Source organism: Pinus tabuliformis, chromosome 2_1, assembly GCF_031772625.1.
Source record: "Pinus tabuliformis cultivar Carrire ecotype Pingquan chromosome 2_1, CPIR1, whole genome shotgun sequence".
Taxonomy (NCBI): Eukaryota; Viridiplantae; Streptophyta; class Pinopsida; order Pinales; family Pinaceae; genus Pinus; species Pinus tabuliformis.
Window position 1 is genome coordinate 705,067,842 of NC_142299.1, and position 12,321 is coordinate 705,080,162.

A 12,321-nucleotide genomic window follows, 5' to 3' on the forward strand; every position below is an offset into this window, starting at 1 on the left:
TGACTTCATCTGGAAGAGCTCCTGATAGATCCATTTCCACATAGATCCTTGCATATGAAGTGTATTTGCCTCTTCTTGTGGCTTCCGAAGCTTTGACAAAACGTCCTAGTTTGTTACCTATGGCAGCAAGCGTTTCAGTTTGCCAATAATCAAGAGGAAGAGAATAAAGTCTTACATAGACTGGTACGGAAGTGAATGTTTCCTGCTCTGGCACAAAGTTCATCTTCCAAGGCTGCATGTAGAGGCCAGCTACTGCATAAAAGTAGGGTCCTCCTTCAAATATTTGGTCTTTGTCTTCGATGTTTGTGACCACCACCGTGAAGAAACCCTTGGACGCTAGATGTAGATCTATACTTCCTTTGGGTTTCCAGCGATACTTAATCCATAACTATAAATCCTTTTCTGTGGGCCATATTCCCATAAACTTGCAGATTATAGCGTAGGTCCCCATATGTTGTCTGTGTTCCTGAAGTGCAGGATCGTTTAACACCACTCTGGGAGTGACCTCCATTTTGGGTCTGCACGGTCCTTTTTGTTTATTGTTCTTAGTACCTTGACTTTTGTCTTCTTCTTCTTTGTCTTTAGTGCTGACATTTTCCTTGGGTCTGCCCCCCTCTGTTTCCTTGTCATTGTTACTCTGTTCCTCTTCTTCCAAATCTCTGACTTTGCCGAGAGGGGACTTACCTTTATTAGCAACCACATTTTTGTAGGAGGGAGGGGAGCTCCCTCCCCACGTGTTTCCATTAGAAGCAGGCCTTGAATCTCTTCAAACTCTGGTGACGAGGTTTTCCTGCCTACAACTGTTCCGTTGTTCGCGCCTTCAGCTCTAGTTCGCGCCCTCCTTTTTATAACTTCCTTTTCATTTTTGGCCTTTTATTTTATTAAAATTATTAGTTTCTTCAATTTCCCTCATATTTAAAAAAATATTATTTTTTTCATTTTCCCCTCTCATTTTATAAAATCTAACATATGCTGAAGTGGGAAAGGAAATTGCAAAGTGAATGAATGATAATGATATGTTGTTTAAAGATTACATAAGTTTTTTAATTAATTTGTAAAAAAATAATAGAAGATTTATGGAAAAAGGTCTATGGATAATGTAATAACATGATCTTTAAGATGATTAAGAATATTTTCACACGGGTTTTTTGAATTGGTCAAATATTATGAGTAGTGATAATATTGGTGGTACAAGTGCTAATATTGCCATGTTTTGGACAATTATAAGGGCCCTCCTAAGTAGGACATGGGTATGGGTGTATTGTATCTAACCAATTCTTTCAATTTGAGAGTTAATTGTTAGAAAAGCGAATGGCTTCCTGTGTGCTTGAACCCTCTATATCTATGGACAGAAGGTGATGTTCAAGGAGTGTATAAGGAACATGTGGTTTTCTTGGCCTCTAAGGAAGGTTTTTGGTTCATTGGAAATAGTAATGATGTAAAGTCATTAGAAGTTGAGGAAAAATGTGTTCCTAGTTGTGGGGGAATATATTGCAGTCAACCAAATCCTTGACCTTTCAAGATGCACTTTGGCATGAAATTTTATTGGCAAGAGGGTAGGGATGGACTACTTTCTGAGATAGATAAAGTAGAGTCGGAGTTCAAGTTTATGCTATATACTAGCAACTCACATAGTAGCAAGAGAGATGCATTCTTTTTATCTTTTGGAATGAAGAAGATGTAATTTCTATATCAAATGAAGTTTGGTTTGTGGATAGGTCTTATTTGTCTATAAAACCCCACCACTCCTTTTTTATCCTAGGGATGAGACCATGTTAGACACCCTAGTATGGATAAAACTTCTTGGACTCCCCTTGGAACCCTAGACTATTCAAGATTTATGCACAATTGAAAACAAGCTAGGAAAAAGTATTCTCATGGATGATGTCTTTGTTTCTGAAAGATAAAGGTCAATTGTAAGGATGTTAGTTTATATTTATGTAACTATAGGTATTTTTGAGACAATTGAATTGATTATTAAAAAAATGCAAGTGTTATCTATATACACTTTCCCAACCCTTGATCAATTTTCACATTTTTTATGTTGTACATGGTGGCCATACTTGTTGGTCCTTCATTTTGTCATAGTAAATATGACTTGTAACCTTTGCCAATTAACCAAATAGTATTTATATTATAAATTTGACTTTAAATTTAATTGATTTATTAAATATAATTCAACCAACTAATTATCCTTCCAACTCTTCGTGTTTTGTAAGCTTATATCCTATAGTGCTTTGAAGTTAGAATATTTTGTTGTGATGGTGGTGTTTGATCATGGATTTGTGGAAAAATCTAGAGTTCCCCCCCTCCTTAAGCCATCTTATGTGAGATTTTTGGCACTAGAGAAATTCTTCCTAAATGCAACCTTCTTCTAATTGAGTGAGAAGCTCACTTTATTCCTCAACTAATTTTTCAGATCGACCTTCAAGAATAATGCATTGTTGGACTTATTCCATGTGATCGTCTAATTCTTGTTTGATTTGGTGGATGTTCGAAAAATATTATCTATTCCATTTTTTTATTTGAGCTTTTAAGAACTTGATTTTATACTAGAATTGGTGCATAATTGAGCCCAATCGAGGAGTGGCTTCCTACCACCATTATTGGGAATTTTCCAAGAAGGAAGGATCCCTAAGAAAAAATCTTTCAAAGCGAAAGGGTCTATTTTTGGGGCTTGCTTTGATATTTTCTTCCAAGCTTACAAGCCAATGATATGATATGCAACAGGGAAGGATTAAAACCTCCACAAAGGTCTCATTGTCCCAAGGAGCTTTTGAGACCAAAAATATGTCAAATCTGGAAGTAATTTGAGGGCAGCCACCTTTTTGATTATTCCAAGTAAATATCCCATGTATAGTATCTGCATATGTGGCATGCAGGTCTTGCATGAGGTCAAGGAAGAGCTACGCATCAAAGTCCAGTTATTGCAAGCCACCTTTTTTTCTTCCATCAATTTAATGATGTGGAAGTTACCCACTATTATCCATAGGTATTTTAAAGATATGGAGTGGAGATCATTCAATAGAGCTAGACCACATGCATTTGTAATTCTACCTATTGACTTAAAACTTTTGAATTGAAAATGACCTGAAAGAATGCATGGGGCTATAGTTAGATTGGTGATGGTACTTTCCACAGGATTTCATATAAGAGCTAGCCTTCCTACTTTTCCTTTTGCATCCAATTCCACTGAAGCACTACCTTTCTAACATTTCTCTAGGATTTCACTTACACGATCATTGGAGAATTTTGTTTTTTGTAATATGAGTACTATAGGGATTTCCTTTTTTTTTTAGCCTTTTTGGAGCCTCAACTTTCATTTTTAGTTGAGGCCCCTAATATTCCATGTGATTAGTTTCACTAAGAATGATGGGGAATGGAGTGGAATACATCTGTCATGAGAGCCACTTTACTTGAATTGGCAAGCATCTGGCTCACTTCTTGTATGAGGTTTTTGTTGATTTTTTTTCCATTATTTTTTGCTTCCTTGTGGTTCTTTGAGGGTTCTTTGAAGCTATGAGTTTGGATGCCATATCTTGACTAATATTATCTTTGAGAGGTCATCCTTTTATGATTACAGAGTTTCAAGTAGGGTTGATGTAACATCTACACTATTTGTTCAAGATTGTTTACAAATATTTTCCTTTTAGCTCTTCTACCATGCTTGCCAAGGTTGCTTCTTCCACATCCATTTCTTTTGCATCATCCTAGGTATCTCCTGGAATTATTTTTTTGCTTCTAGTTTGTCTTCTCGTGGCTCTTCTTGGCTAGTTTCTAGTGCCTTTCTTTTGATAGAGCTTTGATCTATATTTGGATCCACAAAGTTTATTTCTTGTGATGGGTTATCCACTTGGATCAATGAAGGAGACAGAATGGGATTGGGGGCAATCGAGCCTAGTCCTGGAAACATGGTTGGTGGATTTTGATCCCGCTCACAAACATATCTTGGTGAAACAACTTTGGGATATATTGTCGAGCCCTCCCTTTGTCTTCTAGATAGAGGAGGCCCTTCACACTATTGGCAAGAAGCTTGGTAGATTTATTTCTGTGGACCCTAATTGGTATGTTTCAATTAATAGGCATTGGGTCTAGATTCTAGTCAAAGTAGATATCAAAGAGTGTTTATTCAAGGCCATTGAATTAGTTTACAAGGAAAACATCTAGACCCATAAGATTGATTATTGGAAAATGTCATTTCATTGTTTCAATCATTATGAAGTTGGACATGTTCAGACCCAATGGTTAGAGTTGAAGGCTCCCATTTTGAGGAAAAAGATAATTTGGAAGTAAGTTAGAAGCAAGTTTGAACCAAAACCTACAATTTCAAATTATCAAAAAGTTCATGTCAAGTTGGAACCTATCCTTAAGGTTTAGCGAGAAGTTCAAGTAAACATTATGCCTCCTTCTGCTAAGATTAATTCCCCTTCATATTCTTCTTTGGTTTTATCTCTTCATATAAATTATTTTACTTTGATGGATTTCCCTATTATTTTGCATTCTCCTCTCCATCTTCCCTCTCTTTTCCTTGCCCCTTCTATTCCTAATCATATCTCCCCCCCTTTGACCTTGAACTGTCAAGCCTCCCTAAAGAGGTTAAAATTGTAGTGAATAAGCCTAAACATTCAAATTTCCCCAACACTCTCAAGCCTAAGGTTAGACTAATGGAAGAATGTTTATTGAAAGGAGGATTAGCTTCAGAACCACAAATATCAAATGCAACAGGTTGAAAATCTCACCTTCTTAATGCACAACAAAAATCATGACAAAATATTAAAAGGGGAAAAGGAAAAGGAAAATTAAATACCTTTCAGAGAGGTTGGGAAAAAATAGGAGGCAAGCCTATGATTGCAATAAGGGGTTGGGAAAAAGTAGTTTCAGATAAAGGGAGACTTTGGGCTATGCACAACACTATTTTTTCAATGACTTGATTGGGTTCCCAAATCGCAAAAAAAGTAAGGCTATCTATAAGGGCATGATAACTAGGGAGTTCAAAGGTGTGCCAGTGAATGACAAGAAGTGCTAACACATGTGAGATGGTTCCAAGACATGTTAAGCATGCCAAGATGTGCCAAGTTCTAGGGTGTGGCACCAACGCGTGTGAGGGAGTGCTAGCGAAACACATGGGAGCACTAGTTTCAATTGCATGGAAATGAATGAATATGAGTGTGTGATAGGGAGTGTTAGCGAGTTCCAAGTGTGCTAAGGAGCAACAACCCCACCAAATTTAAGCACACTAACCCAAGGATAACACAAGGATCCAGTGACACAAATTGCAACCAGATACAAAACCCATTTCAAAATACTCAACCCAGATGATTTCTAAGGAAATACATGTGTCAAATATTGAATTCAGCAAAACCCATTCAAAAAAAAAGAAACAACTTGGTTTAATTCTAAGGAAAATATGCATTGGAGCTATAAACCTGTATTTTCATCGACCCCCGACATAAACCTCCGCCTAGTACTTGATCTTACATGTATCTAAGGGATAAAATATGGTAGTGTTGATGAACCCTGTTATGGATCTTCAAGTTGTATTTGTCAAATATTCAAAATCAACCCCCATTGCATATAAATTCCACTAAATAAGATCTTTAATCTGATATCTATATATATATATATATTGTGGGGGTACAAAATCAAGTATTTAGAACCCAAAGTGAATACAAAAAATTGATGATTGATGTTGGAAGTCCAATAATAAGAAGCTGGGTTGCTCACAACTAATATTCCAAATCAAAACAAAAAAATCTCCCTGAGGGATTATAACAGAGACAAATCGATTTGTTTAACTAATCCAATATATGGGAGTTTGATGCAAGTGTTGACGTCAACTCTTGACTTACTCGAATATAGTTTACGACAAAGTCTAGATTGCAACTCTTGTTGATGATTTTGATGGTGTGTTACACGGTAGCATTGGATGTTTGGTGTCTCAATTAACCAAGCTGCAAAAACTTCGACTAGATCCCTATGCTGGTCTGGATTGAAGTTAGAGTTTTTTTATGAAGCTAATTTTAAAATTGGGCGGGACTGTTTTATGTAACTACATGTAATGGTTCACAATGATATTGAATGAGGTAATTTGCACTAGTTGAGTGGACTAGGAATTGGAATTCAACATTGTTATTAGATTTATTTTAGATTTGGATTAATCAAGTATTCAAGAATTTAGATAGATTAAATTTCTTTTTATTTTTAATAAGGAAAAAATTATTGATTTTCATTAATAAAAAGTAGATATATACTTTGGTATTTCATTGTTAATGTTTTTGCATGCCATATATTAGATTTTAAAATAGAATGGTTAAATTTCTAAGTATCTTATTACTCTACATTATAGTTCTTTTATTTCTGAAAATTGTCTACTATATCAATTTTCACAAAAAAAGGTTAAAGTTTTTTATGATGACAAATATAACATATATGATTCAAACATGACAAAAACATATCATGATCTATGAAAATTTTCATGGATGGATGACAAATAAACAAGATGAAGGAAAAAATTTCAAGGGCATCCCTTTATAAGTTAAAAATCCCTGAGTTGCAAAAGGATTCCTTTGTCGAAAACTGAGTAGAAAATCCTCCTTGGCACATGTACAGTTGCATCCCTTATTTGATAGGAGATCTGCCACTTGATTCTACTCTCTATAGACATTATTAGAGGCCAGTCTTTGAAAGGTATTCATCAAATATCTTATGCATTGCATCCAGAAAGTAAGGGAAGGTGGTCCAAATTTTGTTCTCAATTGTACCCAATCTAGGATCATCTTGGAATCTCCAAACACAAGTAAATCTTCAATTGCAATCCAGTTAGCACATAGAAGAGCCCCCAAGAGTATGATTAGCTCAACTCTATTATTTGACCCTATGCCACTATAGCAACTGAAATGGAAGGTGTTGTATGGCTTCAAAACCAAATTTGTCCCACTTCCACAAACCCTGTTGGTGGATGCTCCATAAAAATAAAAAATAAAAAAAATAAAGTATGACCATAGCTCCATGAGTCGAAAATGTATTCTAGGTTGTTCCTCCTTCATTAGCCATATCTCCATAAAATATGTAAAGATTTTTAAATAGGCATTTCTAGTATCTGGTTCTGTTTGTTCAAAAATCTTCTCATTCCTGCTTCTCCATATGCCCCACAAAATATAGAAAGGCACGAAATGATATGTCTTGAAACCTTCAAACCATTGAGTGAGACATCTCTAAATGGAAACCATGTTTTAGATTACATGTATTTTAAGTGTTTGAAGAACCCCACTCCATACCGAGATCGCAAAAGGACATGTTAGAAATAGATTTTCCACGTCTTCTAAATCTTCTTTGCATAAAGAGCATCTTCCAAGATCCTCAAAGCCCCTTTTATGGATATTATCCCAAGTTAAAATATTATTGTGGACCACCAGCCACATAAAAAATTATAATTTGAGAGGTATATCCCATCTCCACATGTTATGAAACCAAAAAGCATTATCATTCAAGCCACGTCCATGAGAAATATGTTTATAAATCTCTTTAACCGAGATCTGCTCATTATACATAACACCTTCCCATTTTAGCTTTTTTTTCTTCTTAGTGAGTTTTAAACCTGTTAGACTTAATTGTGTTGTGAAACGTGCCCATTCCACAAATATATCCTCTGGAAATCCAAGTTCAAATGCATTAATCCAATAAATTGTAACAGAAGAAGACCCTCAATCACAAGAGATATAGTTCATAAAGTAAATTCTTTTCTTATGTAAATTCTCAAGGATGTGAATAGAAAGAGTATGTATTCCCTCCACCCTTTTCATATCATCTAGTCCTATTTCTATCCTATTCTCCCTTCCAACCTCCCATCTCAGATTTTGTAGTAGCCAATATTTGTTTCTCATCATGCTTCTCCATATATAAGATGTCACCTTCTTCTTTGGAGCCACCTCTTTAATCCATTCCTTAAGCTATCTATTTTTTAGATGTTTCTCTTTAATAACCTATTACCAAATACCTTTTCTCTGGAAATTTTTCCATAATTTCTTGAAAATTAAAGCCTTAATAAAACATTATGTGCCCTTTATACCCCACCCTGAATCCTTCTCATGTCTCGCACGCACCTCTAAATAGACCAAAAGTATCTTATTTATGGATTTAGGCCTAGCGCAAAGGCACTTAGCTATAATAGCATCAATTATTTTGGTCTAAGATACTAACAGGGGAAAGATACTAAGGTTTAAGCCCTCTAATTGCAATGAAATCACCTCCTCCGCATTTTTCATGAAATTCTTTGAAGATGTCAATTGTTTAGGGTTTTTTCAAAGAGTGCAGGAAGTAGGTTACCATGAGAATCTCACAGGTATTTTTTCCCTCACCTTGAAGGAAGACAAGATCACCATTGCAAAGACTAATTTCATGTTTTCAGTGGATTCCATCTCTCAAGGTGCAAGCAAACCAAACCATGGTGAGAATTGGTTCAAAGGCATGAACATAGACCTAGAAGAGTACAAACCCTACTTGAAATCGCAATACAAAGGAGCTCACTCACATGTTTTCCCATTCAAATACTTGTTAGAGAGATATGCACCATTGATGAAGGTTGTCATGAAGTTCTTCACATGTGAGGGCATATTTTCTAGGCTATATCAATACCACATAAGACTTCTCATGCACTTTACAGCTACCAAGTCTCTAAATTTGTCTAGCTACTTGTATAGGATCCTAACCAAAATGTCTGAAAGGGTGAAATTGAAAGGCAAAGTGCATTATCCCAACCTCTTTTACCATAGCCTGATAAATGTTATAGTACTCCATCAGTTGAAAGAGAAGAACATGACATGGGACACCTTCAGTGAGGCAGCCTTGAAAACGCATATAAGCACTTCACCAAGCCAACACCAAACCATGTTAGTACAACCATGGAGGTGAGGTCATCAAGAAAACATGATGAACCTAAATTTTCCAAAACCCACTTGAGCCTAGCTATCTAGCCTAAAATCCTTTACATTCTAGTCATCTCTTGGCTGTGATTTCATAGAGAGATCCCTCTATGGTTTTGTAGGGCTAGATACCAAACTAAAATCATGGTTTGTGGTTACCTTTGTTGATCTCCTCATCATCCTGGGACATTATGGAGGAATATAATAGAGGCCATGACAACTAGGGAGTGTCGAGGTGTTCTAGTGAATGTAAGGTTCCCAAGCCATGGAAAAATGTAATGCTAGTTGTGAGGTCATGACTGCCAAGGTGTGTTAGGGAATGCTAGGGCATGCTAACATGTGCCAGATAGTATGAAGACATGTCAAAACAAGCTAATATGTGCCAAGTGCTAACGCATGCCAAGATGTACAAGGGTGTGACAATGCATGCCACAGACTGTCAAGGCAACAAAAGGTAGGAACAAGTTAAACTACAAGGAAATGAGCACATAATAGGGTTAATAAGTCATCAATTTACCTTTTCCATGAGGGGCATGCTAGGCACACCAGCACTAGGTGCCAATAGGTGCCAAGTGCCAAGTTTCAATGCATTCTAAGTGCCAAATCTTCCTCTGTTTCTTCTCATCTAGTTTCCAATAATTGATCTCAAATAAATTTAATATTAAACCATGCCAAAGCATACCAAGTCATCTCAATGCATGCCAAACATGCTAAGACTTACCAAGTGCCAATGTGCGTCAAGGAGTGTGATGCATGCTATGAAGTGGAAGAGTGTATTGAAGAGTGCTAAGGTGTGATAGAGAGTGCCAATGCATGTTCAGGAGTGTTAGGGAGTACTAGGACAACACAAGGGAGCACTAGGTCAAAATTCATGCAAGTGAATGAATATGAGTGTTATAGACATTTTTGGGCACTGCAACCCCAAGCATAAATGTCCATAAACTAAGGGCTCCTAATTCCCTAAAAGTGTTGTTCTAACCCCTAAAAGAACAAGGTCAACTGATTACATCTTCTCCCAGAAGTTCTCCATGAAAAACTGCTCAGAACTGGTCAAAACTGGACCATTACACCTGCTCCATAGGACAAGTGCATTGCAACTCACCTAAATACACACAGTAGGTGCAATGCATTTCAAAAATCCCTTCTATGGGGTGCGATGGGCGAGAAGGGACAAATGGCAGTGTCAATCCACGAGGTGCAGAAGCATGGAATCTTCCAGAAACTTCCCCTATGACACTTGCCTCTCTGAATTCGACCAGGGATGAGTAACATATCATCAATCTCCAAGTGGAAGCAAGAACTATTAGAGGGAAGACACTAATCAAATCTCAAAAGCTGACTCACCTCCCTTGCAGACATCTATATATGGATCCCTCATCCCAGAGATCCAGGGGGCTGGAATTTTGCATCTTGTAAGGAATTGCTATTGGTTTCTTGAGGCAACATCATAGTGTTGGGTGATCTAAGCTTGTCATGAGGTGAAGAAGGGATCACTTGCTGAGAGGATGATGCTGGGTCAAAACGATTGGTTGTAACTCTCTTGGCTCTTTCTTGATTATCAATAAATCTATTCAAGTTTTCCTCCATACTCTTGTGTGATTTATGTTTTATGCATTTGTATGGTCAATTTACATTTGATCCTAGATTGTTTATGATAATAGATCCATGTTCTCGTATAGTGTTATGCTCCTTTGATTGTACAGGTACTCTATGAAGCTGGGTATAGAAGAAAGCAAGTAGCAAAGGACTATCAGAAGACAGAGGAATCAAGAAAGGAACCAAGCGCAAGACAGAGGTTGGTCTCCTTTATTCTTCTCTCATATATCTTTCATAAAGGAAAACGAAAGTAGTTTTACTTTGTTTGTTTCTAAGGTAGCCACCAGCCTTAGTGGGATTAGCAGTTCTGCATAGACACTTTTCCCTGTAACAATGACGGTGTGTCAGGGAGTGTCAATGAGTGCTAGTTGTCATGCCAAGGAGGGAGTGACAAGGTATGCTAAGAATGGGTAAGGCATGCTAGGTAATATCAGGGAATTTCAAGAAGTGATAGAGTGTTCTAGGTAGTTCCGAGGTGTGCTAACATGTGCCAAATAGTGCCAAGGCATGCCAAGTCCTAAGACATGCTAAGATGTGCAGGGTGCCAGAGTATGCCAATATGGGTCAAGGAGTTTCAAGGCAACAAAAGGAATAACCAAGCTAAAATGCAAGGAAATGAGCACATGTTGGTTAATAAGTTGGGACTTTATCTTTTTCAAAAGGGGCATGCTAGGTACACTAATAATATGTTCCAATACATGCCAAGTGACAATGTGTTCCAAGTGCTAATGTTTGTCAATGCAATATTATGCCAAGGTGTTCTAGGGCATGCTAGGGACTACAAGGCATACCAACACATGATAGGGAGTACTATGCTATGCTAGGGCATGCCAACATGTGCTTGGGCGTCCTACTCATGGAAAGATGTTCTAGGTACAAAGATGTTCCAGGTACAAAGATGTTCCAAGACATGTGAGGTGCCAAGGAATGTTAGTGTACTGTTCCAAAGCATGTTAAGGTGTGCCATGAGTGTCAAGGAGTGCTAGGTCTCTCTCATTAATAGAATTTATAGAGCTTGATTATGTGTTAAATAATATAGTTCCTACACATAATAGTGGAATGTTATTTAAAGGAAATTTGCTAGATAATAAACCTAATAGAGATGAATCATGTGTTGACTCATAGGAAAACTATATTCTTATGACTTGAGGGAAATGATACACACTAATTACTTCTTAACAAATTGACTGACTATTATAACCACTATGACCTTGGACACATAATGAAAATACTCCACAACAATGGTATTAAATCGTTATCTTTTGACAAAAAATATAGTAATAGGTACATAGCATCATCAAAAACTCATTGGAATGATCAATGATGACGAACATTTTTTGATCGTCACCAAAAGTAACCAAAAAGAGCATTGGTGAGGGTTAATAAAATATTGTCACTAGAAGTGTCACCAAAGAGAGAATTAGTGATGGGCCTTTAACGAACCTCACCAATAGTGTCACCAAAGAGAGAATTAGTGGCGGGCCTTTAACGACCCTCACCAAAAGTGTCATTGAAAATGGCTTTGGTGACAAACCTTAAAGGACCATCACTATATACACTTACAAAAACGATTTTTAAAGATTGTCACCATATGCGACATTGGTGACAGACCTTAAAGGTCTGTCATAGGCATGAAGCATCATAAAAAACTCATTGGAATGATAAATGATGACGAACCTTTATTAACCGTCACCAAAAGTAACCAAAAAAATCATTGGTGATGGTCAATAAAAGATTGTCACTAGAAGTGTCACCAAAGAGATAATTAGTGATGGGCCTTTAACGACCCTCACCAAAAGTGTCA